Source organism: Chlorocebus sabaeus, chromosome 1, assembly GCF_047675955.1.
Source record: "Chlorocebus sabaeus isolate Y175 chromosome 1, mChlSab1.0.hap1, whole genome shotgun sequence".
NCBI classification, from domain to species: domain Eukaryota; kingdom Metazoa; phylum Chordata; class Mammalia; order Primates; family Cercopithecidae; genus Chlorocebus; species Chlorocebus sabaeus.
The window spans coordinates 103495505-103501504 of NC_132904.1; positions in this window are offsets into that span (position 1 = coordinate 103495505).

The following is a 6000-nucleotide window of genomic DNA, read 5'->3' on the forward strand; positions in this document are numbered from 1 at the left end:
AGCTTTAAATACATAATAAGAAACAAAATTTGCAAAGACAAATTATTTGCTTTTGATATTTATTAAATGTACTTTTTTTTTACCAAGGGCTATACATGTGATAGACGAGCAGAACAATATTATCTCATGAAATATTATTTTTAACAATACTTCATACATGTAATTATATACATATATTTCTAAAATTATATATTTTTAAAATACAGACCCTGAAATCTTGGCAACCATTCTTTGTTTGGAAAGAACAAGAAAGTCAAATATAGGGCTCATTATTGCCTATAACTTCTATTGTCAAGCAAGGGAAATAAGGCATTTTATTGTATGTTGCCGATACAGAAACAAAGGCATGCAAAGATTGAGGAAACTGTCCATGGTCCTATGGCACATAGTTAATCACAGGTAAGCTCTTAGCTCTGCAAAATCTTATTTTATAGTTCTAGTGTAGAATGCTATCTCTAAGAAAGACTATTGTTTGAGGAAAAAAAAAAATCTGGCTCATTATTTGCCGAGAATTTTATCCGAGTCCTTTTCTCAGGTTGTGATAGTAGGTTTGCATTAGTCCAGTTACACATAGCCATCATGGCTAAGTTAACTCATCCATTCATCTCAACACATATTTGAGTAACTGAACGTTTAATATTAAACCAAACACAATAAGCATTATAAAGATAATATATGGTTCCTACTTTTGAAAAACTTATACTGTAATAAGCATAAGGAAAAGTTAAATAACATGAAAAGTTAAATGGCCATAGAAAATAGTACTAGATTAGATGTCATATGGAAAACAAGTAATATAATATTCTAGCAGGAAAAAAAAAATAAACTCTAAATATTTGCTTATGAAGGAAAGGGGCTTGAACTAGTCTTTGAAGAACGGGTAAAATTTTAATAGATAGAAACAAATTAATTGGGCATGGAGAAGAGAAAGAGTATATTGTGTTTGAAAATGCTATGTATCACATCCAAACTGGATAACAGAGTGCATACTGAGAAATAGCAAGAAATAGAATAAGAAGATAAAGACCAGACTGGGAAAGGTTGACTGAACTTTCTCTGACAGGCATTGAAAAAAATTTTTTAATTTTTTGACCTAGGAAATGACACAAACAGAGTCTCGTACGAGCCAGTAAATGCTGCTCAGTCATCTATAAAGTTCATAATTCCCATGAACATAAACCAGCAGGGCAGATTGCCTCAATGTCCAGGAAACCAGTTGTAAACCATTACTGAGGTATGTGCAGCCTGAGTGAGAGTGAGACACTGTCTCTAAAAAGACAGAAACAAAAAACAAAGCTAAGATTCTTTATGGTTTTCCCCCTTCACATATACACACACATTTTTTATATTAGTCAAACTTTAAGCACACTTGCTATAAATTATTTGCTTGTAGTATTTTCCAAGAATATAATTCCAGTCAATAAAGTGTATCATCTCCTTATCTCAATTTACTATTTGTCTAAATTGGCTTATTTTCCAAGCATATCAGTAGGATGAAAAGTTAACCTTTACAGAAACAATTTTTAAAAACTAAAAAAGGTTTCTCCCATTCTGCAGGTTGCCTGTTCACTCTGATGGTAGTTTCTTTTGCTGTGCAGAAGCTCTTTAGTTTAATTAGATCCCATTTGTCAGTTTTGGATTTTGTTGCCATTGCTTTTGGTGTTTTAGACATGAAGTCCTTGCCCATGCCTATGTCCTGAATGGTATTGCCTAGGTTTTCTTCTAGGGATTTTATGGTTTTAGGTCTGAAATTTAAGTCTCTAATCCATCTTGGATTAATTTTTGTATAAGGAGTAAGGAAGGGATCCAGTTTCAGCTTTCTGCTTATGGCTAGCCAGTTTTTCCAGCACCATGTATTAAATAGGGAATCCTTTCCCCATTTCTTGTTTTTGTCAGGTTTGTCAAAGATCAGATGGCTGTAGATGTGTGGTATTATTTCTGAGGGTTCTGTTCTGTTCCATTGGTCTATATCTCTGTTTTGGTACCAGTACCATGCTCTTTTGGTTACTGTAGCCTTGTAATATACTTTGAAGTCAGGTAGTGTGATGCTTCCTGCTTTGTTCTTTTGACTTAGGATTGTCCTGGCAATGCGGGCTCTTTTTTGGTTCCATATGAACTTTAAAGTAGTTTTTTCCAATTCTGTGAAGAAAGTTATTGGTAGCTTAATGGGGACAGCACTGAATCTATAAATTACCTTGGGCAGTATGGCCATTTTCACGATATTGATTCTTCCTATCCATGAGCATGGAATGTTCTTCCATTTGTTTGTGTCCTCTTTTATTTCATTAAGCAGTGGTTTGTAGTTCTCCTTGAAGAGGTCCTTCATATCTGTTGTAAGTTGGATTCCTATGTATTTTATTCTCTTTGAAGCAATTGTGAATGGGAGTTCACTCATGATTTGGCTCTGTGTTTGTCTGTTATTGGCGTATAAGAATGCTTGTGATTTCTGCACATTGATTTTGTATCCTGAGACTTTGCTGAAGTTGCTTATCAGCAATCTACTCATCTGACAAAGGGCTGATTTCCAGAACCTACAAAGAACTCAAGAATTTACAAGAAAAAAAAAAACAAACAACCCCATCAAAAAGTGGGCAAAGGATATGAACAGACACTTCTCAAAATAAGATATTTATGCAGCCAACAGACACATGAAGAAATGCTCATCATCACTCGCCATCAGAGAAATGCAAATCAAAACCACAATGAGATACCATCTCACACCAGTTAGAATGGCAATCATTAAAAAGTCAGGAAGCAACAGGTGCTGGAGAGGATGTAGAGAAATAGGAACACTTTTACACTGTTGGTGGGACTGTAAACTCATTCAACCATTGTGGAAAACAGTGTGGCGATTCCTCAAGGATCTAGAACTAGAAATACCATTTGACCCAGCCATCCCATTACTGGGCATATATCCAAAGGATTATAAATCATGCTGCTATAAAGACACATGCACACGTATGTTTACTGCGGCACTATTCACAATAGCAAAGACTTGGAATCAACCCAAATGTCCATCAATGACAGACTGGATTAAGAAAATGTGGCACATATACACCATAGAATACTATGCAGCCATAAAAAAGATGAGTTCGTGTCCTTTGTAGGGACATGATGCACCTGGAAACCATCATTCTCAGCAAACTATTGCAAGAACAGAAAACCAAATACTGCGTGTTCTCACTCATAGGTGGGAACTGAACAATGAGATCACTTGGACACAGGAAGGGGAACATCACACACCAGGGCCTATTGTGGTGGTAGGGAGGAGGGATAGCATTAGGAGATATGCCTAATGTAAGTGACGAGTTGATGGCTGCAACACACCAACATGGCACACGTATACATATGTAACAAACCTGATGTTGTGCACATGTACCTAGAACATAAAGTATAAAAAAAAGACATTTTCAGAAATAAAGTAAAAAAATACATATATTGACAAAAAATAAAATAAAATAAATAAATAAAAAGTAAAATAAAAAAGGTTTAAAATTCCCCCCAAAACCTAGTAAGTGCCACTTCTGTGTTAGGGTCAGTGGTGTGTCTTTCACTTAATGAACAGACCCAAAATTTCTTCAATTGGTGTCCCAAGATAATAACTTAGTGGATTCATTGAAGAGGATTTTAAACCAGATTGGTCAATAATAATAATGATTCCACTTTGACTCATACCAAATATAGTATGCTCTTATGTTCAATCTAATACATTTATTTTTTCTATCAGAGAAAAAGGTTTTGAGCTTGCTACCTTTTTTCCAACTACTGGAAAGAGAATGTTCATCCATACAAACTGAAAAGACTAGCTCTCAGGAATTTATTGTCAATTAGGGAATCAGGGTAAATATACACAATGGACGCTTGCAGCTAGGTTCAGAATGTATTAGAGGCAGGGAAGAGAATGGAGAAAGACAGATGTATGTGTGAATACTGATTTGTCAAGGTAACTGCAGAATATCTGAAGAAGGGAGGTGGATATCTTGTGCTCAGCTGTAAATACAATTCTACAACAAAGTTTGGCCAACAGGAGTTTGAAATCACTAGACTGGAATGAAACCAAAGTAATGACTAGATGTATTTGCTAGAGGCACACAATATAAAGAAGAGCAGCTTAGGGGACAACATTTGATTAATAAATGAATGAGCATTTTAACAAGTGGATTATTTGCAAAGAGACAGCACAAGTGAAAGTGCTCACTACTGTATTTGAGAAAACAAATGAAAAATGAACAAGAGTCATTCCCAGCCATCCCATATACACCATTCATTTTTATAAGACAGTAGCCACCATTTGCAACTTTGTTTAAAAGTGCCTCAAAAGGAGGTCCAAATGATGATTGGAGTGTAAATCCAAATGTTCCATCCAAATATCATAATTAATTACTTCAAAACTGTCTTTTAATGAGATAACTAAATATTAAAACCACTGAAGGGGAAATGCTTGTCTTGTTCTCTATCAGTAATTCTTCTCATTGCTTCTTCATTTTTCTTAGTTTACATGGTGCTTGTATTTTCAGGAGGTTATGTAATGAACCATAATAAAATTAATTGTCTCCAGGCTGATGAGGTCATAGATTTTTCAGTGCCCTTGAGTCCCAATTATTTTAGCAGAATTTCTTCCTCAGTTGTTCCCTATTTGGTGTCCTATTTCAAAAATGAGCACTTTCCTTTTTGCTGTTTGCTGTTTGCTTTTTGTTGGTAGTTTTCCGTTAGCAAAAAAAAACAAAAAACAAACAAACAAAAAAAACTGTGCCTTATTACATAAAATGACATAATTTCTGTGCAATCTATTCAGATTTAAAAGAAGTCACTGTAAATCACTAATAGTGTCAATTTATAAAATAGATTACGATATTCTTCATACATCTTAGAATTAAGTAAACATGAGCACTGGCAAAACTAGATTGTCATTCAAATTCATTGGAGTATAGCACTAATAACAGGAGCAGCTGATACTAGACTGGAGCAAGGTCCAGCATTCTCCAACAAAACTCCACATTTTTTAACAAAGAAGAACAATCTTTTTCCAAGGTATTGGTCCTCTGTTACTGCAACACAAAATAGATATATTCCTGTTGGGTAAATTGACAATTTGGAACTTGTCATTGGTGCTTTCCTGCTTCAATGAATATGTATACAAACAGAAATAGATTTCCCTTCTATTACTAGTTATTTATAAGAAATGTAAATTGTGTAAATAAAGGCATTTTACATTTTCTCTTCATTATACCTTCTGCTTACATATATTGAACAAGGCAAAAATAGAAAAATGCTTTCATAGGGACAATAAAAGTATTCTTCTAACATTAATATCATGATTTCATATTTATTATTTTATGTAAGGCAATTTCTTATCAAGACAAGAATCCACATCACAGGTGAAATTCATCTTCTTTCTTCAGCATGGTAATTGCCTCCACTATGATTATCATCTAAAGACTTAGAGATAATATCTTCATGCAGAAAACGCAAAGACTGTTTCTAATCTTGTTGAGAAAATGATAAAAATGAATATGCACACATTTCTTCATTCAAGAGCATTTATTGAGTAATATTTTATGTCAGGAAGTGTGCTAGACATTGTGAAGAGAGAATAGTATAAAACACAATCTTTCTCTTCAAGTATCCAGCAATAGAGTAAAACACACATACATATAAGAACAGGAGAAACAGACACACAAACTGATATTTTTTAGAATGGTAGGTCTAATAGTGGAGATACACACAGGATATAGAGGAGCACTTAATTAATACAAACTTAGGGAAAAGGGAGTTTAAATACCTTCTTAGTGATTATGCCTGAGCTGAGCTTTAAAGAACAGGTAGAATTTTAAAGATGGGGAAGTTAAGGGAGGGAAAGTCTAGGCAAAAGTTAGCCAGAGTAAGCACAAGATTGAGAACAACAGGTATGCACCAAGAAATATAAGGATATCAGGGCTGCTAAGAGTATTGAATTAAAGCAGGATATGGCTCAGTAGAATATGGTAATAAGAAGTACAT